Here is an 11090-nt window from a genome sequence, read left to right on the forward strand (position 1 = left end):
ACACACACACACACACACACACACACACACACACACACACACACACATATATGCTGGAGTCTGCCTGGCCCATAGCAGATCCTTTCAAAATATTAGTTCTCCTTTCCCAATTTCAAAACACTTATTCTGTTTTATCTTTCTTTAAGTAACAGCTTTATTGAGATGTAATTCACATACCATAATATCCACCCATTTAAAGTGTACTCTTTCATCATTTTTAGGATATTCACAAACTTGTGCAACCATGTCCACGGTCACTTTTGGAACATTTTCCTCTCCGCACAAAAGAAACCTCATCCCCACTAGTAGTCATTGCCCGTTTCCTGCAATGTCGCCAGGTTCATCCCTGTTGTAGTATGTATCAATACTTCATTTTTTTTAAATTGACAAATAATATGTCATTGTAGAGATGTAAAATATTTTATTTATCCACTCATCGGTTGATGCAAAGTTAGGTTGTTTCTACTTTGTGGCTATTATGAATAACACTGCTATGAAATTCATATACATATATTTTTTGTGGACAAATGGGTCTATCTTATTTTATTTTTATTTTCTTGGCCACACTGTGCAGCGTGCGGGATCTTAGTTCCCCCACCAGGGATCGAACCGTGCCCCCTGCAGTGGAAACGTGGAGTCTTAACCACTGGACCACCAGGGAAGTCCCTGTCTTATCTTTTTTTTTTTTTCTTTTTGCGGTACGCAGGCCTCTCACTGTTGTGGCCTCTCCCGTTGCAGAGCACAGGCTCCGGACGCGCAGGCTCAGTGGCCATGGCTCACGGGCCCAGCTGCTCTGCGGCATGTGGGATCCTCCCGGACCGGGGCATGAACCCATGTCCCCTGCATCGGCAGGCGGACTCTCAACCACTGTGCCACCAGGGAAGCCCATATCTTATCTTTTTAATACAGTTTTAAAACAAGATTCTCACGTGAATTCCCTGGCGGTCCAGTGGTTAGGACTTGTCGCTTTTATTGCCAGGGCCTGGATTCGATCCCTGGTCGGGGAACTAAGATTCTGCATGGAGCAGACAAAACACAAAACAAAACAAAATAGGGAAAAAAACTAGATTCTCCTCCTGCTTCCTGAGAAGTTATGCGAGAGCCCAGGAGAAAACACTGGGAAAGGCTACATCTCACCCAGTGGAAACTGAGGAAAATGGCAAAATGGTCACCACTCTCCTTCAGAATATTGTGATAGAACAAGTGGGACTTTGACAACGTTTATTCTCAAACACAAGTGGATAAAATAAATTTGCCTCCTATACTAGCTTACATAAATGTATATGTCTTGAGTTCTCTATACACATAATCACTATAGGATCAAGAGTGTGCCATGCAAGCTGGTAGACATTGAGTTTCTTGTTTGTTGGTGTATCATGATTACTAATTAGGAAAATAGAAGTAGCATATGGAAGGGAAGGGATTGCAAAATCAATTGTTCCCACGGCCCAGGAAAATAAGATAGATGAGTGAAACGAATGGTTAAGATAAGTAACTGTGCGAGCATGATGATTCATTCTGAATCACCTCTGACCTTGTGTCATGGTGACGTTAGGGGGTGGTGGTGACTACAGCAAAGTAGACAGTACATGTCCCATCTAAAGGGGGCAGAAAACACTGGAAGTCTGGCTGATTGTGTTCAAATAGGTTTATGAGCTCACCTGACAATGCCTTCTAAATTTTCAAGGCAATTAATTTTGAATTGAAAAAAATCTACTTTGTGGGCCAGATAAAATATGACTGAACAGTATTTACGTCACTAGAGATCAGTCTGTGGCCCTTCAAACAGGGTAGATCATATGACTTCGCGACCCCAACATTTTCCCAGTGGGGCTAATTGGGGCTAATTGCAGTGTTGTCCCCCTACTAATTGTATACGTCTTAGTTTGTCTCTATTTCTCTGACCCTGTATTTCCTGTTTGGAAAATAAGTGTATTGATGAAATATGCTGAGTTGGTCTTTTTGCCTCTAGCACTCTAGGGTTGCATAAGAACTGCCCAGTTCAGGGTTCTGAGTCCGGCAGCAGCAACACAGACTATGTTATAGACAGAAGTAACGTTCCAACCGGTGACAAACCGAAAAGGCAGGGGTGCTCTAAACAGCTTCCTTTACATTTCTTGCATACATCTTAGATCTTACATCTTAGATCTGCTTGGGACAAAATCTGTCAGCTTTTGACTGAAAAGTTCCTTTAATTTACCTTCATTTTTGAAGGATCTTCCTCTGTAGCTAGAATTCTAGGTGGACAAGTTTTATTTTCTTTCCTTGTGACCGAACAGGTCCTCAGCCTGAACCCACTCTAGGGGTAAAAATTTCCATCCCTGTATTGCTACGTTAAAACACTTATTTTTTTTTTATTTGTCCATTTTGTATTTATTTAGAACAAACCCATGACAAGTACCAAGGGCAATGGAGTTCTGTAGTTCTGATATTTGGGAATTTCATGGTGGAATATTTCCAGTTGAAATGTCCAAACACTGCAGAACGTCCTGCGTGGCAGCCTCTAATGCTATGTTATAAGAAATCATCAGTTGGAAGGGGCAGTGGTGAAGGCTCAAATCCTACTCTGCACATGGTTAAATGAAGGGCGCTCAGAGTTTCCCTGTTCAGAGTAGACACACACACACCCTGGTCTACTCCCTGCTTCCAGACAAGTTTGCCTTTAAAACTCTCAACTGAAAAAAATCTGAGTTTTAAAACATGAAGCGTATTCCCCGTCACCCACGTTGGCGTTCAACAGCCCTCCCTGTTGGAAATTGCAAACAAAATTTTCCCCATCGCAGTTTACATTCATTCTGTCCTCTTGCTTTTCTTCTCACTCAGAATGTTGAACAGCTGGCCACGTCGACGACGTACTAGCCCCTCTACCATCCTGGCCTCTGCGACCCCCTCCACCTCCAGCTTCTCTTCTCCTGGCAAAATAATACCAGGGCCCTGGAGCCTTTGCTCTCAGGTCCTCTCCTGCCATCCTTTGATCTCCATTGTGCTTCTCCTCTGAATCTCCCATTGGAGGCCCAGCAGGACAGTAGCTCTATCTTGCAAAAAGTGCACTGAGGCCTCTCAAATGAGAGGTCACAGAGCCCGGGGGCCCCATCCCCACCCCTCGGATTAGCATATTTCCCACATTGGGGTAGCTCTCTGCTGGGCAGGACACCTGCCACCACTCCGGCAGTTGGCTGGCTGGTTGGCCGCCTGACTTCCTGAGCTCATAAAATTAACCTGGGAAAGTGAGTCGGAGGTTGATTACATGCTGTGACATCTGTAGTTTCACCTTGTAGGACAGAAGCACATGCTTTTCGGGGGGTGGGGGGAAAGGCAATCAGAGGTTAATGGGAAATCGCTATTTGGGGTTGTCACGAATCATGAGATGCTAGGAGAGCTGTCCCCTCTGGATCCTCTGGGGCTGATGGGAGCAAAGTGCCAACTGTCGGGGCCAATAATTGGAAAAACCCAGGTGAGTCAGATGGAAGAGGACGTGGTCCTTAATAGAAACAAACAAACCAAAAAGTACATTCTTCTTATTCTAAAATATACTCTCCGGGACAAAAAGAAAGATATTCCCGTCACGCACATAAAAGTGTAAGAAGAAAAGTGTTTTTCATTTGAAGCAACATTTTGAAAGCAGGGTATCCGGCAGTCCTTTTATTGAAACTTGTTTCTCACTCTCGTTCTAAGCATTGCCCCACCCTTCGACGCGTGCAAAACCAAATGTTTGGCAGGGAAAGGGCTTCTGTAACATAAAAGGATGCTGCCCTTGGAGGCCCCTTTTTCTTAGGAAGTTGCGCGTTGCTTTGGAACTGGAGTTTTCTCCAGGATGTGCTCATTTGGTCCAGGGCATGAGATATTTCTCACACAAAGCTTCGAGTGATGAATCTGGGCTGAGTTGAAATCCTACCGAGTGACAAATGTAGAAAAACAGGCTGTAAAAATCCTGCAGGATGTAGTTATTTCAATATGATACCAGACTAACTTTTTTGGATGAGGACAGAGCGGATCGCTTTCACTGTCAGGTTGGACATTAGCCCCTTTCCCTGCAACTGCAAGTTTAACAAGAGACGGGGAACCCCAATCTTTCACACATAGTCAGGCATTCTCAAGAAGCCTGTGCTTTCTGTTGGCTGTGATCCTTGACATCAAGAGGACGGCTTCTTTTCTCTTCTAAAGGTGCCACATCCTCAGGAATCCTGAGGCTTTTTGCAAATGTGAAAAAGGTTTTCCAGAATATATGGGTTTTTTTCTCTATAGTCCGTTAGGTGATTTCTGAAAAACAAATCTAAAGGGATTTTTCAATTGAGCCTGGGTGGAAATTCCCGATTTCTTGGATTTGGAAAACAGAACACATGTGTTTGCTAGGGAAGGGTGACTAGAACGAAATTTCCACTCGTTTCAGTCAGTGGAGAAAGGGATCTCATCTGTCTTGTTCCCCATGAGACCCAGAGCCCCACGTGGCCCTGGGTACAGAGGAGGGCGTTCCCTAGATATCTGTTTAACGTGCCACATCATGGAGAGGGCAGGGAGGCCTGAGGTTTCTCAGGGCCAAACAGAAACCTGAGATGGTTTAGTAGCAGAGAGAGCTGGCACTAAATGAAAAAATAGAAATATTTTACTCAACGTGACTCTTGGTCTGACTCTTTCGCAAAATCAAACCAAGTTGCTTACAATCCATCACTCACAATGGTGTTTTACTTTTGCTCTGATAAATTCATCTCCGGGAAACAAAACCATATTTGATAGCTATCTATACCTCTATCTATAACTATAAATCCATTCAGGATAAGCGCGTCATTTCAAAAATCGAAAGAGTAGATCGTTTTTTGGGAAGTCTCAACAAGAGAGCTTTTGTATACAGAGAGGGGATGCGTGTTTGCAACAAAATATTTGAGTAAGAAATACAAAAGTACCATTGGGAGGTAGAGCTCTAGTTCGGGGATTGGAGTTTACCTTAATTAGGGAAGCTGCAAATTATTTGCCTGATCTGTTGCCCGGTGGTCAATGGAACCCCTGGTGACCAAACACACTTGTTCAAAGGAAGAGCCAAAGCCCCTTTGACCTTTTGATGCATTGTCTGCGGGAGGGATGGTCAGCTGGCTCCCAAAGTGGGCTGGGCCAGCAGCTGCCCTGCCAGCTGGCCGTCACACACGTGCCGCCGTGCACGTGGAGGGGCCTCATGGCTTCACCAGATGCCTTATAGCAGGGTCCAGCTGATGCCCCACACAGTGCAAACCAATTTTACATTTCCTATGAAATGGCTGGGTTTGGATGTCATCGACATCGCTTTCAATCCAGCAGAGCGAACACCTCACGTTTACAGTTTAGTTTCCCGGATGCACGAGCTGTGGTCAGATCATGGCCGCTGGTGACCGCAGACGCCAAGCATTTTGCAAGGAATTCTAGATATACAACCTCTTTGGCTGTGACACAGTGCACATGGTAACATTAATAACCCATTTTACCGGTATGTACTAAGGCAGCCTCGGTGGGGACTAGAGGGTTGAATTAACCTGTGTGGCCAAACTGAATAAATCTGAAGACGTAATGGACAGAAGCAGCTTGGTCTGTGTATTTACCAATTTGGAAAACAGCTAAGCGGAGAGGGAGAATACTGTGGGTCAAAGTTCAACACCAGAGAGGAATGAGAGAATCCCATCAGTGAGTCCTTGACCCAGCAGGCAACATGAGGGACCATTAGCCAGGACCTACATCTGCCCCTGAATTTTAAATGTAATTTATTTATTTATTAAATTTTTATTTTATATTGGGGTAGAGTTGATTTACAACGCTGTGTCAGTTTCAGGTGTACAGCGAAGTGATTCAGTTATACATATACATGTATCCATTCTTCTTCAGATTCTTTTCCCATATAGGAATATTGAGTAGAGTTCCCTGTGCTATACGGTAGGTCCCTGTCGATTATCGATTTTATATATAGCAGCGTGTATATGTTTTACAAGCAATGTAACTCTCTTGATAAGCTAACTCATGTGTGAAAGAATATGTAAAAATATCATGCTTTCTCCCCACTATATAGTTTGTGTGCTATAATATTCCACCCCAAATAGACTCCTCATTGGGGAAATCTGATTTTCTTGGCTAAAATTGTGAGAAAGCATCACTATTAGAATGGCCTAACCAGGAAAAACTGCGTCAGAGCATTATGTGCACAGTGAGGAGATGCTAGTGGAGGAGATGGACCATATATTGAGCAGACTAAGGATCATACAAAATATCTTTTAATAAACACAAAGATGGAGCTATACATGTGAGTCAATTTCATGCTGTTTTCAGTGCAGCAAGGAATAAATGACCTCAATTCATCCTCCCTGTCTTTACCCCATTGGCTTTTTTGCCCTTTGCTACTTAGTGATAATGGGAACATTGCATTGCCTTTGGGATAAATGATTCCACTTGAACGATTTACCATGTGGAAACCAAAGGGGACAGGTTTTTAATGTGGAAAATGTTTTAATCTCAGAAAACCAAAAGGCAGACTCCATTTGGAATGACACCCTGTCTTTGAATCATAGTGTGTGTGTATATGAGAGTTCCAATTAAATCGTGTGTCTAGATGTCTAGATATTTTCAGCTTAGGTAAATTAGGCCTTACCTAGGTCCTATTTCATAAATAACTTCAGAGCATTTGTGACTTTAAGAGCTCCCTAGCTTTTATATGGCTCCTGAGTTATGACAGAAATTGCGATAGCACGACATTTAGTACGTCATTGATTTTTCTTGGAACCCATCCTAAGTGGTTCAGTGACTATAGAAGAATACTATAATAGTACCTATTATGTGCACAACCCCAGGGGGACAGAGATAGTGAGGTGTCCTTGTATTCTCATTTACGATGCAGTGTTAAACCCAAGACAAATTGTGCAAACTCAGATGCCTTCTTGGGCCACCTAACCTTCAACTCCATCACTCTTTATAGAAGGGTGGGAGAAATCTAGTATCCATGGGGACCAGACAGGTAACATACATAAGTGAAGCAGGCTGGGTGGTGAATGGGGCAAAGTGAAAATTTTAAGGCCCATCTTGAGGAATCAGATGCTACTCCCCCTTCCTCCGATTATTATGGTAGGATAACATGTTACCGTGGGAACATGGTATGAGCGTGGCATTGCCAGATCTTCCAACTTTTCAGGAGCATCTGGAAAATAAAATTTTTATATGAAATCTTCTGATTTGTAAAGGTTAGCTCATTTGCTAATTTTTTTTGTTTTAGGTAATTCTAGATTTGCATGCAGTTGCAAGAAATTATACAGAGAAATCCCATATACCCTTCTTTTTATTTCCCCTAATGGTAATATCTTGCCTACTGTAGTATATCACAGGCAGAAAATTGACATTGATACAATACATTGACCTTATTGGCTCCTTCTTTTCCAACTCTGCACAGATCAACCAAATTATAGTTGAGGGACAGATATAGGCTGTCTTACTACTACTACTTGAAATCTCTGTGAAATTACAGTCTTGCTAGATTCAGAGGACCAGCCCATGGCTCTGGGTCCTCATTGCTGAGCTAAGAAAAGCTGTTTAGAACCTGGCTAGAAGATGGACCCCTCCTATCTCTCTCTTCCTGAATGCTTTTCTGGTCTTCCGGTCTGAATCCCACTCTCATCTTTCCTATTAGTGAGTGCCCAGCCCAGGCTGTGGCCTGACACCTGCCCCTTCTCTCCCCAGTGTGCATCTCCACGCGGTGACCTCCACTTCCACTGAAACTTGGTTGGCTCTGCGTGTGTCCTTCAGGCAGACCTGTCCCTGCAGGCTCTGGCCTTGGACATGCCCTCTGGGCTCAGAGACATCTCAGATTTGCTTTCTTCAAATTCCTTCCTACTTCCTTCTCTCTCTCTCCCCACCGAAGGCAAACACTTAAGGGTCGTGGATATCCAAAGTATTTATTTGTTTATTCTGGAATTTGGAATCTCAAATATTTATTTAAATGAAATGAGCAATAATTTGGGGATTACAACTATGGATTTGTTTTGCTTTTATAACATCTGCCATAAAAAGTCAGTTTTCTACTGTAAATGCCTTTAAGACCCCCATGATATCGGGAAAAAAAGTGCCCCTAAAGTCTTAGAATGTCTTAGAATGTTGAGGGTAGTAATATGCTTCTAGATTACCTTCTGTGTTATAAGGAAAAAGTCTGAGTGTTTGTTGATTGTTGATTGTTCTCATGGACCTAGGTGCATTTTCCAACCTAAGTGTGGGAATGTTTCCCACGTCACAGTGTTGGCATACCTGGTCATCGTGACGGAAGGTGGGAAGAGGCATTACTGGAGGAAAAAGCAGTTTAATCAGAGACCTGAGATTTCTGAGTACCAAACCAAGGTCAGAATAAGGAGTTCAGCATTAGGAAGAATGTACCAGGGAGGAAAAGAGGGGGCAGAGCCTAGTCACCAGCACACGGTGACCATGATGACCCACGATGGGTCGAGGTCTAGAGACAGCTGTTTTCTCCCCATTACTTTATCTCTGATATTGTGTGTGAACAATACTTGGAGGCAGAAGCTGTGAAGCTTAGTTTGAAGCTCCTCAGCCGACAATGACCATTCTCACCCAGCACAGCTAGTGATTCAGAAGTTTGTGTCTATCATGGAGAAGAAGCAGAGGAAGGAGATGAGGATAGAGACAGCAGATTCAGTAACCCTAAAGTTGAATTTTCCTGGAGTGAACTACTTCATTTCTGGGCTCCCATCCTGTCGAGCTAATGGATCCTTGGGCTTGTGTCTTCCTTGCCAAGCAAGAGAAAGCAATTATAGAAGGAGAAATGAGCTACGTTGTCCCTGGATCCTCCCTCCATCTCTCTCAACCAGACCAGAGTGGGCAAAGATATCCTCTCTGTTCTGTTTTGGACTACCCCTCACTCTCCAAGCCCTGTCCTCTACGTTGACTCTGAACTCTTAAGTCTCCATGGGTCCTAACCAGCGCCGCCTGCCCCTCCGCTGGCCCCCGTGGAAACAAGCTGTGAATCCACCCTTGAGCGTGCCCAGTAGTCATCCCCTTCCTGCCGCTGGTCCTTCTCTTGCCTCACACATCTCCCACTGAGTCCTGCGAGGCCCACAGTCCCCTTTCTAGATGGCATGTTCTCCAGTGAATACCTGCAGCTCTGCTTTTTGTTACTTAAGCCAAAAATAGTATAAGGTTTACCAAAGCTGTCACCACGACCCCAGGTATTTCCTCTCCCCTCACCCAGACGCATGACTCTCCAGCAGAGAGCACACAGCAAAGGCTGGTCCTGGTGTTCCTGCTACTGCTGTGGGTGACACTGCAAGTGACAAAGACATTGGACTTCAGTTTTCACATCTGAAAGTAGAAATCTGTGGTAGGGATTGTTACTATCTCTATTTTGTAAGTGAAGAAACTGAGGCTAAGAGAAGTGTAGGAAACTTCCCCATCATCCCACAGCTGGTAAGTGCCGTGGCAGGTGTGCATCTAGAGGAGAGGACTTGATATTGATGGGATTTCAAGTACCCAGCACAGACCACACAAGGGGAGAGAAGTGGACTTCCCTGGGCTTTAAAATAAATCACTTAAATCCCTGGGGGTCCTTTTAATAACTATCAATGCCCGGGGTTCTGATTTAGTCTAGGGTAGATTTGAGTATCAATCATGTTTAAAAGCATCCAAGGTGATGCAGAGCCATGACTGCAATTCACTTCTCTACATCAGTGGTTCTTCAGCGAACCATCTATCAGAATCGCATGCAGGGCTTGGTAACATACTCTCACTGGGCTCCATCCCTAGAGCTTCTGTATTCTGTACATCTGTGGTGGGCCTGAGAATTTGCATTTCTAACAAGTTCCCAGTGATGCTGTGCACATCAAAGTTGGGGACCACAACTTCGCACACACCTAGATGCAAGATTGGGGTGGAGGTGGACCTTAGCCTTTATAACATACGTACTAGATACCAGGCAGAATGATTATGTTATATGACTTAGCCAACAAATGACACTTAATCTTCCCAGAAACATTTTGATTTAGGTTGTATTATTCCTATTTAATATATGGAGGAAACCAAACCTCAGAGAGATTAAATCCGTGCTTCTCAAACTGGGATCTGAGGAGATGTAGCAGGAATTATGAAAACTACACAATGGATATAGCACATAATTTCTTGGACCATGAATTTCATTGACATCAGCTAAACTCTTTGCTGAACAGACTTGAACAGTTTGAGGGGGAAATGTCTCTGTTACCTGTGCATTGATTATCTTTTTTTTTTTTTTTTTTTTTGTCTAATTTGGGTCTTCATTGCTGCACCTGGGCTTTCTCTAGTTGCGGCGAGCGGGGGCTACTCTTCGTTGCGGTGCGTGGTCTTCTCATTGTGGTGGTTTCTCTTGTTTGGAGCATGGGCTCTAGGCACGCAGGCTTCAGTAGTTGTGGCACGCGGGCTTAGTTGCTCCGCGGCATGTGGGATCTTCCCGGACCAGGGCTCGAACCCGTGTCCTCTGCATTGGCAGGCAGATTCTTAACCACTGCGCCACCAGGGAAGTCCCTGCATTATCTTAACTCTGATGTATATTCTAGGCCAGCAAGGGGCAGTAGAGAGTCAAGTCATGGCTGTAAATTCTTCCCGCTCTCCTTCATCCTTGACATGAAGAGGCAAATGGGTATTAAAATGAGGTTTGGGAGTTATTACTATTACCCTGTACGCATGGTCATGTCTCAAAGGAACCTTGAGCCCTTGCTTTACTGCATCTGTGATTGACTTTTATAATGGAGAAGATGGAGTTTCCTTCATTGTAATGTGTCTAGTACCATCTTTATTAGTCATTAGTTCTGTTATGAGGACATTTCTTAAATAAGCTCTTACCTCATTCCAGTTATTATGTCTGAGCATTTTTTGGTCATTTTGATAAAAAGTCCATTTTTATGTGGTCTCCAGTTTGACCTTCCGTAGCAAAGTCTGAGTAAATGCATTCATTATACAGTCATCTCTCACAGGTTTCCCCATGGACAAGCAGTTTTTCATCCTTTTGGAGACAAGGGCTCCTTTACCAATCTGATGAACAATATAGACTCAGTATAGAACAGGACACACACACACACACACACACACACACACACACACACACACACACA

The 11090-nt window shown here is 43.8% G+C and overlaps 1 protein-coding gene across 7 annotated transcripts in view; it reads left to right on the forward strand.

Annotated features, from left to right (window-relative positions):
- Positions 1-11090, forward strand: part of NCKAP5 (NCK associated protein 5) — a 1052051-nt gene that overhangs the window by 253456 nt on the left and 787505 nt on the right. The gene's annotated exons all lie outside the window — the stretch shown is intronic.

The sequence above is a fragment of the Monodon monoceros genome, unplaced genomic scaffold (genome assembly GCF_005190385.1).
Source record: "Monodon monoceros isolate NGI ecotype Baffin Bay Population unplaced genomic scaffold, NGI_Narwhal_1 Super_Scaffold_16, whole genome shotgun sequence".
Classification (NCBI taxonomy): Eukaryota; Metazoa; Chordata; class Mammalia; order Artiodactyla; family Monodontidae; genus Monodon; species Monodon monoceros.